The sequence below is a fragment of the Bombus pascuorum genome, chromosome 1, assembly GCF_905332965.1.
Source record: "Bombus pascuorum chromosome 1, iyBomPasc1.1, whole genome shotgun sequence".
NCBI lineage: Eukaryota > Metazoa > Arthropoda > Insecta > Hymenoptera > Apidae > Bombus > Bombus pascuorum.
The window spans coordinates 4575495-4591227 of NC_083488.1; the positions used below are offsets into that span (position 1 = coordinate 4575495).

At 44.5% G+C, this 15733-nt stretch overlaps 1 protein-coding gene across 7 annotated transcripts in view; it reads left to right on the forward strand.

Annotated features, from left to right (window-relative positions):
- The window catches only part of LOC132912629 (ankyrin repeat domain-containing protein 50-like), a 216429-nt gene that overhangs the window by 74974 nt on the left and 125722 nt on the right, over positions 1 to 15733 (forward strand). For all 7 annotated transcript variants that reach the window (XM_060970267.1, XM_060970276.1, XM_060970212.1 and 4 more), the window contains one exon: positions 271 to 317. The gene's annotated coding sequence lies outside the window, so the exon portion shown is untranslated. The remainder of the gene's footprint in view (positions 1 to 270; positions 318 to 15733) is intronic.

Sequence of the window (15733 nt, forward strand, 5' to 3'; positions counted from 1 at the left end):
ATTAACGCAGACCGTGTGACAACTCGAAACTACTTCCATCCATCGCTATGCCATGTACGTCTTGTTGGATGCAATTTAATTCTACCCGATCTAACGAGAAGAATCAATTAGCGCTTCATATACTTCGCTCATTCCCCTGTAAGGAAGAACGTTACAATTAATCGTAGAGAAAACACGGTTGCTTAATCATTTACCCCTTTATCTAGCTATTTAGGTAAACGTGCGGTGATTCGGCTGTTACAAACACGCTAATTCGTCGTTCTCTTTCAGATCGGAAAATCCCGAAGGAATTGAAGCTGACAGTACGGCACCAGTTGGTAAGTAATTTGCTGAATCCTATTAGGGTAACACCCGCCGGAGAAACTGGCGCGAAACTCCGGCCAACGACACGCGTTTCCTTCTTTTTGCCTGCGCGCCATGGTTCGCGTGCCAGCCTCGAGGACACGTAACTGTGGTCTGTCGATGCCTTGCAAAGTAATTAACTTTACGCTAATGAAAAGATTAGCCGAGCCAACGCCATCTCTGGAATAACAAGCAGTTCGCTTAGTGTCGCTTAAATACTCTTCAAGCTTATAATGTTTCTAATCGAAGATGTTTGACCAACTGGATAATATCGGACAACGATTAGATATCATTTGATACGACGTTATCGTTCTATGCGTATTACGAGATACGAGATATCGTAAGTTGTTCAGAATCCGCTTCAGGAGCGAGCAGCAGGCACGGAAAAGACGAAAGGAGGTTAAGTCGGAGGAAAGTCCGAAAGTTTTAGCGTCTGCAAGTTTTGCGACTGGAAAATCTGAAAGTTTGAGCGTTCGCAAGTTTCACGACTGAAATATCTGAAAGTTTGAGCGTTCGCAAGTTTCACGACTGGAATATCTGAAAGTTTGAGCGCCTGCAAGTTTCGCAACTGGAAAATCTGGAAGATTGAGCGTTCGTAAGTTTCACGACTGTAAAGTCTGAAAGTTCGAGCGCTCGTAAGTTTCACTACTGGAAAGTCTGAAAGCTTGAGCGTTCGTATGTTTCACGACTGGAAAGTCTGAAAGTTTGAGCGCTCGTAAGTTTCAAACTGGAAAGTCTGAAAGTTTGAGCGTTCGCAAGTTTCGCGACTGGAATATCTGAAAGTTTGAGCGTCTGCAAGTTTCGCGACTGGAAAATCTGGAAGATTGAGCGTTCGTAAGTTTCACGACTGGAAAGTCTGAAAGTTTGAGCGTTCGTAAGTTTCGCAACTGAAAAGTCTGAAAGCTTGAGCGTTCGTAAGTTTCACGACTGGAAAGTCTGGAAGTTTGAGCGTTCGCAAGTTTTACGATTGGAAAGTCTGAAATTTTGAGAATACGATAGATGGAACAGAAGATTCAAGTTGCGGGAATTTTTGTGGCGCGTGGTCTTGCGTTGTGTTGGCCAACCATGTTTCAACTTACGTAAAAACAGGTACTTCGAAAACCGTTTGTCTTACGCTGTACAGTCGACTGTTGACTAATCGACGATAACGCGCTGGATCAATTAGATCGAGGTTAATGGTCATTGTTGAAACTCGGATGAATCCATGTCGCTAGAGAAAACGAAAGGAAATTTCCATGCAAGCCGATGATACTTTTACCCGAATATTCCTAAGATCGGTTAAAGTCGTCGCAAATTCGACGAAAAGACTGATTCGAGTAACGAGAAGTTACGTTCGATGGGTAAAATTTACTCGAAACAAAAGCTATATTCGACAAATATGCTTTTAATGTCTATATCGCGGCAAAAGATGTGAAAAGAAGAAGAAAAGGAAAAGCAGAAACGAAACATTTCGTGATACGACTAGACTCGAATCTGGCGCTATTCCCCTGTTGCTGTGTCCCACTGAAAAATCTCCAAATTACGCGTCAAAGGGAGAAGAGGGAAAGGACGAAAGAAAAATTTGAAAGTCAAAGAATCGCCGAGAATGACCAAGTTCCATACGTTGGCTCTATCCGCAGGATTTTCGTTTTTGCAGCACGTAGAACATGGGCTTCCTTATAGCGGGAGTTGGCGTGGAAATTTTCAATATCCAGCCGATGAAATTTATTCGAGCCGGCGTACGACGGCCGCCTGTGCCTCTCTACGGATACCAGCTAGGAAAAAATCGCCGTACGAACTTCCATTCGAAGCGTCCCTTATACCTATCCACCCTTGTAATCCACTTACAAGTTTTTCCCTTTTCTTCTCGAGAATCGACGACCGGCGAGGAGAAAAGAAAGTCGTCCGAGTGGGGCGCCAAATAAGATTCTTTTTTATGTGGATACGTGCGTGTTCGCGTATCGGCGCAAATATTAGATGGCTGTTCTGATAGGTTTTCAAAGAGACGCAGGTATACGCGTGTGTCTCTTTCAGCGAGCTACCGTGAAGCGCGTGTATCCGGAATTCGTCGCACGCCTCGCGAACCTCACTCGCCTCCCAGGCTACTACTTTGTTTGGAGAAGTCGGGTTTCTCGTCTCTTCTCTCGCGAATATTTAAGAGAGAAAGGTTGGAAATGCGCCGTGTGTAGAGAATGACGGACAGGAGGAAGAACCGCGAGAGTAGCGAGAAAACGAGCGGGCAATTATTAAAGAGAGAATATTTATTTAAATGAAATTAGAGATAGGACTGCGTTGCGAGCCGAGACAAGAGGAATGCGATCGATTTAACGTAAAAGAGGATTTGTAGAAAATAAAATTCCAGAGACAAGGCGAAAAGTATCGCGAACGATCTTGCAAGGAATTTCAGCGATAGAGACATCTTGGAGGAATTGCAGCGATAGAAGGGGAAAGAGATAAGGAAACGGTAATTGAGAGGAAGATCGGTGATAGGATAAAGGAATTCCATTAATTAAATGAAAAGTAAGGTTCGTAGGAAAGGAGGAAATTGTAGAAACGAAAAGAAATATTACGGAATTGACCAAGGAATAATACCAGTGATTCTAAAATCGCGCAAGAGTGCCCGAGGAGAGTGAGACGTTACAGAAAGGAATTTCAGCAACGAAGCAGAAACCAGTGCCAGGATGCTGCAAGATGGGGAATTTCAACAATGAACTGGAAAGAAAAGAAAGACTCGAGGAAATTCCAGCAACGAAACAAAAAAACAGCGTATGGATCATAGATAGACGATTGCAACGGTAACGATTTTTTCGGAAAGTTGACGAAAATGAGAATGTTCTTTGCATGGAGGAATAAGGACGCGCGTTTGTACTTAACGTAATCGTACTCTTTTTGTATCCGAAATTTCCTTCGAAAGCCAGCGATCTATTTAGCGAAATCGGACCAACCCCGAGGGGAGCGCCCGTCCTACCGAAAATCTTTCCTCGACCGTACAAAGAGCAGGGTCCAATCGAAGGTGGTTTTTCGCTCGAAGAAAGGCCAACCACTCGAGGCCATGATCTCTCTCGAGTGATTCGTTGGTTCTGTTCGAACGATGCCTTGTCGTACCTTCTCTCGTTCCATCAGCTTTGTATTCCGTAAACGTTATCACGTGTGAATTCGTCGACCGTGTCAAGTGTGCGTCTTCGGTGCCGTACGTGAAGCTACTACGGAAGCGAGCCGCGTGTTAAGGGGCCGTTGTTTCGTCACGTTCGACCTTTCTTGGACGACGAGTCGACACGGAGTCGTCGTCGCGAGACGATTTTCCACGTTTTCTCCGTGTCGGTTAAACGAGCTTTTACCTCTTGTCTTTGAATTTCTTTCGCTCGCGTTTCAACGGTTCTTAACCTTTCGTTTACCGTGCAGCCCCTTTAAACAATTTTTTCTCGTCGCGAACCTGCCGAGAAGACTCGACGCAGAATTGAAACGCGCCAAAATGTGTGCACGTTGGACTGCTTGGCTCGACAGCCTTTTCGTAGGCAAGAGATTCGTTGTAAATGAATAAACGTACGTGGAAAAAGATAGGTTTCATTCGAGTAATACGATAATAAGTTGCGCGCGCGAGCACTTGGTGCGAGAACTCTGCTGATCCGCGGACGACAAGTTAAGAACCGTTGCCCTGTTTCCTTCTTTTTATTTCTTAACGGGAGCAGCGTGTTTTTGTATCGGCTGCGAGTTCAACGAGTGCGGATGAAGGATTTACGTATTCATTCGTGGACGAAGGTGTACGCGTACAGTGGTGTCTTTCGAAATAATGACGATAACTCTTGTTCGTTAATTTCGCTGCAACTGTATCGCGAAAACATTTATTTCCATCGTCTGTGGTGTAACGTAGGATCTAAAGATACGTAGTGGTTGTATCCTGAAGCACTGCGAATATGGTTTTGCTCTCGAGTTTTTAAGTTTCCTATCTTTTAAACTTTCTAATGTCAAGCAGTGGTCATCATGTTCCAATCGCACGTTGCAATTTATGTCCACTCTTCGTGGACATGGCATTTCGGCGAATACGTTGCTCGCCTAAGACATTCGACAGAAGTTGAATTTTAAGCTATCGTTCGCTGAATTATTACCGCGTTTACCATTAAATTCCGCGGTAAATGTGCATCTTATGAGGTCAATACGTATCATCGATTGAAAGCATAACGCACACGTTAGAACGTATCAGAACGTGTTCACATCGAGAATTTGTAATCTATTCGTACGAAATGCATTCGCGCGTGTTAGTTTAATTTCCACCTTGCGGTCAAGAAATGCACTTAGTTTGCAGAAAGTTTGATAGTAAACAGGAGGGATTAATATCGCCAGTTATATCTCCGCTCAAAAAGCCAGCATTCAAACGACAACTAGCCGATACGCGGTAAAAGAAGCGGAGAAATACCATTCAGATGATTTACAAATCGCTTCGATAAATCCATAGAGGAAAGGGGTTGCACGAGAATCGAATCTTCGAGCGTTTCGACTCGATCGTCGGTAGAGAGAGAAAAGGGTCGATAGAATTGTGCAGCAAATTGAATCTGTTTGGATTTGTTATTTTCTGGAGGCGTCCACTGACTCAATCGCGACGCGACACTCGCTGGAATAAAATAAAAAGGGTCCGCGTACGAGAATCGAGGCCGGAGGGACAGAGAGAGAGAGAGAGAGAGAGAGAGAGTAACGAGCGAACCGTGAATAACGCTGCCGATTTATTTACGACCCGTTTCACCTTACGTTCCTTCCTTTTTTCATTTGTCGTTTATATCGTCCCCCACTTCTTTTTTCTCTCTCCGTATCGCAGAAGGGGGAACCCAGTTGATTCCTGCGAAATCGATTCGATCTGGGAACGCGACTCGTAACCTTCCAATTTTGCCCCTGAACGTCGGCACACGTGGAAACGATGACAAATGGACGCGCGGCTTGGCGAATGCGATGCCACGATTAAAGATTATGTAGACCACGCGAAAAAGGTAGTACGATGTCTGCAGTGGATCTCGATCGTTAAGGCTGGCCCCGAATAAGGTTGCGATAGCGACCAACGAAGAAATATGATTTTCATTGCGCGCGTAATTGACGTTGAGCGATAAAACGAATCGCTGCGTGATTCGCGAGCTCCATGTTGGCAGTTGTTAAAAAGCAAATATAATTGTCGACGAGGTATTCAACGTGGTCGATACGCTCGATACGTTTTATGATCGATCGATCGGATGCAGGTATACTACGTACGTGTTTCGAGTTTTCAAGTGACAGAATATATCGGAGGATTTGTAGTCTGCGGATGTTATTAGACGTTTACACGAAGGTATAATTATCGATGGGTTATTTAACGCGAATATGGTATTAAGATAAATATACTGCCACGTATGCGTTTCATTCGCGTAATTAATTTACCTTGATCGATGATTTCCAATAGACGCGCGATACTCCTCGTTGTAAAATTGTTATCACCTGACAAAGTACAGTTATCTAGTGCTAACGATATTTCAATGTCTCGTATGCGATAAAACGTACGGCTAGGCGATTTAAATGTCCGCTCTTGTATCATACGCTTAGAACCCGATTGAGACTGTTCCTCGTATCTTGTAACGAACAGAAGGTACACCACGTTCCGTATCTAATGTATTTTCATTTCTCGCATCAATTTCTACTTGGAAGTCGATATTCCAACTTGGAAATATCGTAATCCGTGCGATGACGGCTAACCATATGAAGTTCCAAGCTTCGACCTTCCATCTCGCGGTCCGCAGAAACGAGATATTTAGTTTATTTCGTACGAAACATGTCACGGCTGCACGATACACGACTCGAGGCGAACAAACACGGTGATAAAAATGTTCGGGTGTGGTAACAATCGGGCCAGGAGGCCCTTTCAAGCTTCGTCGTGTTTTCGTTCCTTCTATCGAGCGGGAACAATCGCCGGAACTCGTTAAAATCCCTCGCGTCTGTCAGTCGGCACGACACACGTTAATAACGTACGATCTTCTGCATAACGACGGTTGTCGGCCCGGTCCTCTTTTCCTTCTTGTTTCGGCTCGCAAACGCAGCTACCAAATCGTCCGATCTTCGTTTCTATCGCGAAATAACGCTAAAGTGCTGGTCGTATTTCACGAATCGATCTAACGTGTCCATTTTCCCATGGAAAACACGCGTCAACGTGTACGTGCGTATACGACGAAATAAGCTTATCGCGGAAGTAAATACGCGGGAGCTGTTCGATTTTACCGTTTCGTTGGCGTGTTGCTTTTATCCACCGTAATTCGCGACACGTAATTCACCTTTCGTTTGCGCGAAAACGAAATCTTTTCGGACGACGGTTACGAACGTTTCGTGTCGTTAATAATATGAAATGTACAGCTGTGTGCATTTCCTGTAGGAACGTATTTCACACGATGACACAGCACGACAGAAGTTTATTATACGAGCATTTCCATGTCTACGTACAACGCGTATATATGCGCTGTTTATCGAAATTTAGGAGATCTGCTTTATATGAAGCTTACTCTTAACTATCCGTCTATAAAATATTTACGGCGTAACGAACGCGAAATCACAGCGCTACGAGTCAGAAACCGACGTCGTCCTGCTGCTGAGTCTTTGGTAGATGCAACGTCACTGGCCGACACCTGTTTCCGGGTATACCTTTTACCGATCCGCGCCATGCACTCACGTACACGGCCGGATGATTCACGCTAGGAACCTTGTTTGTGACAGATGCTCCGGTTGTGTACGTGTAAAGGTGCGTTTAGACCGAGCGACCGAATCCTCGTTTCTTCGTCCCTTTATTAAAATCAATGTGTAAATGATCCATATATATATGTCGAGTTCTCATTGGGGTGTAACGAATCTCCATTTGGATTAGCCATTGATGTTATACAAAGATGATTATTACAGAATTTGACAAGTAACTGTGGTCATCAGATACTCGAGATGCCAATGACAATGATCATAGGTTCGGGATAGGGATAGGAAATGCGTTTTCTTCCAAAGTCTAAGTCGAACTGAATTTACCTGTCCACAGTTCAAGTGTAACTCAACTTACTTGCCCACAGTACAAGTAGAACTCGACTAATTCTTTCGGTCCAAGTGGAACTGCACTTATATACTCTTCTCCGTACCTCTCTGTATCCCTCGGGTCAATTATATTTTTAAGGAGAGCTATGCAATTACTCCATACCTCTGTTAGGTAAAAACGTCCATCCCGTGACCGTGCACACTCCGAGCACAAGCTTATTGTCATAAATCTGGGGCACGCATAATCGGATTAAATCATAAACAGCTACTTCCAGGTTTTATTATTTAAGTACAGCTATAATGAAAGGTCTAGACTAAAGTATTGAGGATCTTCTCAAAAATTCCAAAAGAAAGGCCCGATGTCCTTTCATCTCCGACATGTATAACGCCAGTACCACATCGTCGATAAAATAATGCCGGAATATTATGGAATATACTATGGGATATTAACGATGTACGTACAGGGCGTTCCATCTGTAGCGGCACTCGACAGCAAACTTTCCAACGGTTTTTACCCCGGACGACGGCAGCGCTGTGGTTAGCGTAGTTGGTTACGAACGTTCCAGACCCCAGGTTCGAATCCCGGCACACAGAGTCCAGTTCTTCACAATTCCTAGATGAGAAGAAGGCAGCGGTCCGGATGGTTGAAAGAAAATCCCCCAACCCGGACGAAGACAAAAATCTTATACACCAGCAGTACCTATCACGCATTTTTATTTAGGATTTATCCATCTATAATTTATAGTTTTGGTATTTTTCTAATAACACTGTCACAAAACGTTCGCGACTCTATTTACGTTTATATAACATACTTTTCTCGTGTTAACAACCTGTACATCGATCGTCCGAGGATCCCGCGAACGAGCGTTCTTCCGCTGTTTGGCGACCGCTCGTCGAATCGGAAATCGAACACCCATGCGGTCTAAATGTAATTTAAATTGAAATTTAAATTTCTGCAAAAATCCGAACGAAGAAGAACGTTTTAGATGCTCGATCTGATCACCGCCAACTTGCTCGTATCGTAGACTCGTCACGGAAGATCGCGAAGAAGCTCTCTCGGAGCTTACGAGCGGATCGCTCGACGAATGTCTCTCTGTTCGCTCCAATGTTCTTGTTCGTTTGCCCTAAACGCGCCTTAAACGCGTACGCGTAACGTACGTATGAGACGTAGCGGCGTCATGATCGAGGTGAATCGATACGGATCGCGCACTGTTACCGACAGAGTTACGCCGCACAGCGGTATCTGTGATAAGGTTATCGCGATTCGCCGACTGTTATCGAGTTACACGCTCTACAGTTGGACCCTTTGATACGATCTAGCGTAGGATGCGCTCCGTAAATCATACTACCACGGCGTCGAAAATAGCAGTGGCTTGTTCAAAGCTTGATACCGCTGCGACTGGTGAATTACGCGGTGATACGTTTTCATGGCGTTTAACCCAGCTTAAAGCTGTGTGATCATTAGTAAGTAAATTGTAGTTGTACCGAATTACGTTAGGTATGTTGATTAAATCGCCGTTTGCCTCTAGTTTAGCGTATTTAGCGTGTCCCTGGTAACGTGCTCGCGACTTGCCGCGTTCCCAGTTACTTAAAGTTAATTCTGCATTAGCGGAGCACTAGAAAAGCTCTATGTGGTGTATCGACGCTTATGTCTTTTCATCATGCTTGTTCTTTCTTCCTTTCTTTTTTCTTTTTGAGGAAAGCAAAATGTCTGTCCTATAGGTTTCAATTTCTTGAAACGAGATATTTGTCATATTTTACAGCCCCGTAGTGATTATTCTGCGGAAGAACTAATTAAGTATTTAATTACATCACAAAATTGTGGATACCACGTCAGAAAGGCGCTAAATTCCTATTCGAAGATCGGCGAAAACATACATCGTCTGTTGTAATGTCGACTCCACCGCGTCGAGTTCAGTTTCCGGCTACCAGGCTATTAAAAAGATGGACAAATTTGTCCAGGGTGGTTCCCGTTTCCGAGCCCCTAAATCGAAGAAGAATATTCAAATTCCACAAACTTCTTGGCAACCCATTGCGTTCGAAATTGCACACGATGTTAGCGAAAGATTATGCCAACCATCTTTCACTGCCCTAACGATTGCCTGCAAGTCGCAACAAAAAGTAATTCCGTTGCCACTAGAAAGAAACGAAACTACTCGGACCGCGGAAAACGCGTGTTCCGAACAACATTTAAAAAAAGAAGGAAAAAAGAAAGAGAAACAAAGCAATTAACAAAATTTGCAGACGCCACAAGAGCACCAAGAGCTCTTACCCACCCCACGGTCCGAAAATCCCTAGACCAAATAACACTCGCGGAATCGTAATAAAAAAAGAGGTGAAAAAAGAAGCATCAGACCCCGTCGTTGGAATAATTACGGAACGGGAGCGTAAGAATCGTTGGAAAGCGGCGGGTAACGAACGAGAGGGTGTCGGCGGTTCGCGTTAATCCGACCAAGGGGATGGCTGAACGTCAGCGCGTCGAATAATTGCAGCCGATTCTCGATCCGAGCGAGAAAAGAGGATCGAAAGGCGGAACCGTTGACGCGGAAGTCGTTCGTTGCGTTGGCCGCATAACGAAATCTGACGTATCGAGGGGTGGAATGGCGTGGATAAAGCGGATCGCCTAGAACCCGGCGATCTTTCACAGAGCTAAGTTACGCCACGCTATTGCTGTGCCAGGTTTTAAATCTTTGCTTCGATGCAGATACGTAACACGTGGGGCTGTTTTCACCAAATTTCTGCCGCGTTACTTCGAACTGTCGCATCTACTTTCTGGTATCTTATATTTTCCAAGCTATTTTCCAACAGCTACTGCCTATATTTTCTTTCATGCTGCGTCGTAGTCGCCGAAAAGACGAATCGAACGATGCGCGATAAGGCGACGTTCGGTTGAGCCAAAATTGCGCCACCAGTTACGGATCACCCTGTACACTCCCTATAGACGGTGGAGCCGTCTTTTCCATTGAAACAGTGCCAGCTTATAGCTTTCGCTGGAAACGGTTGCATACGCAGTTGTGTATCGAGGAAAATGCCTTCGAACTCGGAGCACAACGTGGCTTAGCTCGGCTTTCGTTCTTGGCGGCAGTGTGGGGGTGGGTCAGGCCCTTGGTCGGTCACGCGTGGTCGCTTTCAACCGCGGAGAGACCCCGTTAATTAAAGCTTCTTAAGATAGAGTGTGGAGTAGTAGGCGGCCATGTATGTAATTGTGCATTCCCCTGTTGGCAGGCCTGCTAGAAAGAAGCTTTGTTTTAAGAAGAGACTGCAGGGGGCGCGTGGGTCTGCGCGCTGCACGGCCGCAGACAATGCCCACCGACTACAATGCAACCTCTGTGTTTGTATTTCTGCTGCCTGCCTCGATATCATCTACGATCTCTTTCTTCTTTTTCTCTTTCTCCCGCAATATCGCCACTCTTCTATGTTCTCTGTCTTTCTACGAGCGTGTACGAGTGTGTTGCCCTTGTGCTTTTTCCATACGAGTCTCTGCTCTGACTTATAGGAGGCACGTATTTACTTACTCACTTTGACTACCAGGTCGTGCAAAAGTGGTGGTCGAATCGATTTTTCTTCTCCAACCTTGCACTTATCTAGTCGCGTTCATTCGATCCGACAACATCGTTAATTTGTATTTTTCTTTCTCGTCGGTAATTTATACCGGTTTCTTGCCTCTTTTTGGAAGAAAAAAGTGGAAATCCAGTTTCTCCCGTTCGACTATATTAGGTGTACTTTTTTTTTACTAACAAAGAAGGTAAAATTCTATGACGATCGTATTGCTCGAAAAAAAAAAAAAGAAACGGTACATTCGATGATATCACGGCTCTCTTATTATCGCATCGATCATTTTGTCACCCCTAGCACGATCATTCGTCGACGCCATCTGCTTAAACTGATATATGTTATAAATGGGCGAACATAAATTTCAGTAATCGTCGAATCGGACAGCGCGCTATCTATTATGATCCAATTATCGTTGCGATAAATTTTACCTCGCTCGAAAGACTTCATCGTTCCGCGATCCCCTGTTCGAATTATTCTTTTCGTATCTCCATCCGAAGGGGAAAATGCTCCAGCTCGTCTTCCATACGTTCGATTCCAACGCTATTTACCGTTAATTCGGCTACAGTTGTAAATTGTCCTGACCGATATAACACGTTCGCGTTACGTCTCTGCAGAATCCAGTCCTTACGCGAGATAATAAATCGCGCGAGGGAAAAATAAAGAAAGAAGGACGCGAGAAAGAAATATCGATGAAATATAACGGCAAGGGGTTAATAAACCGGTGGTGGGAGATGTTTCTCGTCCAACTTAAATTCAACGTGTCGCGCTTCAAAAAGACGTACGAAAACTGCCATTTGTTGGGAAAGTTTCGCGTCTCGCGATATACGCGCGCGCGCTATCTTTCTCTATCAGCGCGACTACCCACTTTGTTCGCTGCAAGTTTCTCTGTGTTCTTGGACCTCCATCTAGGCATCTATCTGACGCCGCGGGCCTCTCTGTCCGCTCGTTTCATTCCTATTCCTCGTGATTCTCTCTGTCCCACCTCTTTGTCTCCGTTTCAACGACCATCTTTATCCGTCTGTCTCGTAGCTCGTCTCCTCTTCCCTTTGCCGTGTTTCTTGCCTCCTCTTTTCCCATCTGTCGCGCGGATACGCGCACGGTTCCCTTTCCGTTGCCTCGCTGGCTGCTTTGCGCGTTCCTCTCTGGGCCCCGTCTCTGTGTTTCAGCCTGTTTCCCCCGTCCACTGGTCTTTCTACTTTCTCGTTCAATCGGTCCTCGTCACTTTGTGCCCTGCACGCTCGGATACGCCATACGCGAACGATCACACCGCGTAAATTTTATTTTGCAAATTCGTATCGACACTTTGCGCGGTTGCACGCTGCTCTGGGTATCTTTGGCAAGGAAATTACGAACGTTGGAATTTGCCATGTAGTTTAAGACGATGCTAAGGTTTCTACGTTTCGTTTTGTACCATTTTTTTTTCGCATTACACCAGCTTCGCCGTTATCGCGTTGGATTTTTAGTGTTTACCGATTATTAAGATAGGAGTTTCACGATTTACGTTCGTCGTTGGAGAAATATGATCGTTCGTTAAAGAATTGATTAAATCCTACGGAGGTTAATTTTCGCCTTAAGATTATTTACGACGCACTATTAATTCAATATTACCGCGTAACGCGCACGGAATTACCATAAATAAATCTTTTACCCTCAATGGTATCTTAAGCTAGCCCATAGAACGCGTTACTAATTTAATGCAAGCGGCAAACGTAATTACTATAAATAAATCTTATCACCTCAAGGTTATTACCTATGACACGTTATTATGCGAAATTGCAGCGAATAGATTTTTTTTTATCGTTGATGCAATGACGCGTTGATAGAATACGATGGAACGACGCGTCGATAAGCAAACGGGGGAAAAAATGATCGTAAAATATAGATATCCGGATAGGTTGGATGCGAAACGGTGATGGAAAGGCTTAAGCCGCAGTCGTAAGGAAGAAAAGAATGTAATTGACCAAGGCCAGGGTTAAAATAGCCCCGAGACATTATCATGGAGAACTGGTCGTTAATAATATCGGTAATTCGAGCAGCGTCTAGAGTGTCTAGAGCCTCCAGGAGATAACCGAAAGTGGCGTTCGTTTCGAATCAGCACCGCCCCCTTTTCGTTCGCAGAATCCGATCTACGAGATACCAGAATCACTTAGAGGCGAGGAATTGCTTATGTGCACTTGGAGCGAGTAAGCGAACCAGAAGAATAACGAGGTGTTGGTTGGAATTCGTTGAAGCGTCTAATTTTTTTCTCTTTCTTCTCTTTTTTCTTTTTTTTCTTTTCGATACGAATTTTTGTTCCTGACAACAGAACGAATTTTTTTTTAATAGAAAAACGATAATTTCGTGATATATCGAAACCCGATGGTTACCGTTGATTAAATTTCATGGGAAAATTAATTTTGAATTGTTCGTGGCTACGCCCAAATCTTTTCTTTTTGTTTCAGTGACTTTCAAAAAATCCAAAGATTTTTTTTTAATTTCGTTTGGAGATTTTGTTAATTGTTTGGAGATTTGGTTAAATTTCACGAGTAAATTAATTTTGGCATTTGCTTAATTTTGTATCGTTCGCGACTACGGCGAAATCTTTTCTTTTTGTTTCAGTGACTTTAAAAAGATCCGAAAAGATTCTGAGAATTAAAGTCTGTACTAGATCGCGTAATCAGTTTTTTAAGCCGAACGTTTGGAGGATTTTGCAAGAAAAGAGAAAAGTTTATCGCTGAAATTCGTTTGGTGGCGCGAGGACATGGTCTAACTGCGTAAGCTTAATCCGCTTGAATAGTGAAACGTCGAAGAACCGTAGAATCGAGATTATAAGAAAGGAATGGAATTTTGGATATTATCAGAGCTCGAAGAAAGTTCTAATTTATATCGTCGGAGAAAATTCGCATCGGTTGGAAAGTTTCATCCCCGAATTTCTTCGATCGATCTCTCGGAATTTATACGTATCTGAACTTAGCGAGGATGATCGACCGAGTAATTGCTCTCCATTGTCGCCGTAAAACTTCTCCGAAAGATCTCGAGATTTATCATCGAAACGTATAATTCTTCGCATTCGTCCACGTCTGTCGTTCTTATTCCGTTTCTACTGAAAATCTACGCGTCTTTGTAACGTTTCTGTTTCCCCAAATTCTCTATTACGCTAAATATACTTCGTCGTATATTTATTTTTTATTCTTTTGTCTACTGTTATTCGTACATTTTTTTCGGGGAATTTCTATCACGAGCAGGGGTGGCCGACCTTGCGAATAATCTAACAGTCCCCGGCGTCTCGAGAATTGCGATTCGCGACGATCGGAGGGAAGATAGGAAAGCATATTTGTCTCCTCCGAGGTATCGATGTTTATCGAGTAGGCGTTCGCTCGTTCTATCGTTTCCCCTATCGTCGGTTCTTTGTCTCCTATGGTGCATCCCCCTGAGTCGTCTCATTGAAATTACCCTGGCCATAGTCTAATTTTTACCTTTATCCACTTTCTTAAAACAAGAACGAGATATTAGATCAAATTGTATATCACGCAAAATAATAGTAAGAACGTCTAGTAAAATTTCCTCCGTACCTGTTATAGCTTCTATCATCTTTTCGATGAATTTACAGTAATATTTCCAAGACATTTTCCAAACGCATTCTCCTTTCATACTCAATATAGGAAGCATTCGCTGAAGGAATATCCGACTAAAATAACGAACACCAATATTGTTACTAGACCGCACATGCGTGTGCTCGTGAGAAATTTAAAGACGAGAGAACGCTCAGAACGCACATATGGAGAAATAAATGAAATATTCAAAGTGCGGCGTAGTACTCGTTACAACATTTAACGCAGGGAACAAATTTCCTCTTAGACTTTGTTCGCAAAAGCCAATCTCTCCGCGTCACCATATTCCGCCGCAAAGCGGCCATGAAAATTACGAAAGAACGAAATCGTTGGAAATTCTCTACCTCAGAAAGCAACCAAACGTTCGAACATCTTTCGGACGGCGCGTTACGATCCTTAGCTCGCCTATCGCCTATTATCTGCTTTACAATTATAGGACAATAAAACTGGAAAAATGTGGTCGAGCCCGAAAGCTGCGAAAGTGGAAGGAGGCGCGCCACGATACCCGAACGTACGAGAATCTAACGAAGAGAATCGCACGAGTCGCCAAGCTCTCTGGCGCTCGTTCCGCCCCGATCTTCGGTATTCCAGCCATGTGCAGACGGCCGCTTGTAACTTACCCCCTGTTAACCACATCGCACCCCCTATCCTCTATCCCCTCTATAGACGGGCGGATAACGGGCGGAATTCTTATTGCCATCCGGCGGTCGGATCGCTATCGCAGCGGCGAAATTTACCGGTCCCCCGTCGCGTTACCTTTCCGTGACTAAGCCTAAGTTCGGTGTGAACGCGCCCTCAGGATTGCTCTTATCGGTGGCGCTGCGCCGTCGCGGCGCTCGTTTTCCACCCCCTTCGGCTTATCTCGACCCTCTTTAACCGGCGATTCGTTCCCTTTCCCCGACTACGAAACAATACCAGCCGGCCATCCACAGCTAAAAAGGTATCAAAGTTTTTAGCGACGGCAAGAACGACGCGAAGGCCTCGGCAATAGCGTGGCAAGGCACGAATACCGAGGAGGAGAGAAAGCAGTGGGGAAAAAAATAGAAGGGAGGGCCAGGGGATGGTGGTGAAAGGGAGGACGGAACGAAACGAGAAGGGTTGCGAAGATTCGGAAGAAGCGGGAGGTGGTGGCGAACTGAAAGAACCAACCCCTTGATAATGCAGGGTGCGCGCACCCTACAGAACTCCTGAAAGACCCGTTAGACGTTGCACGTACGCGGAACGATGGTCACGTGGTGCGTGGATGG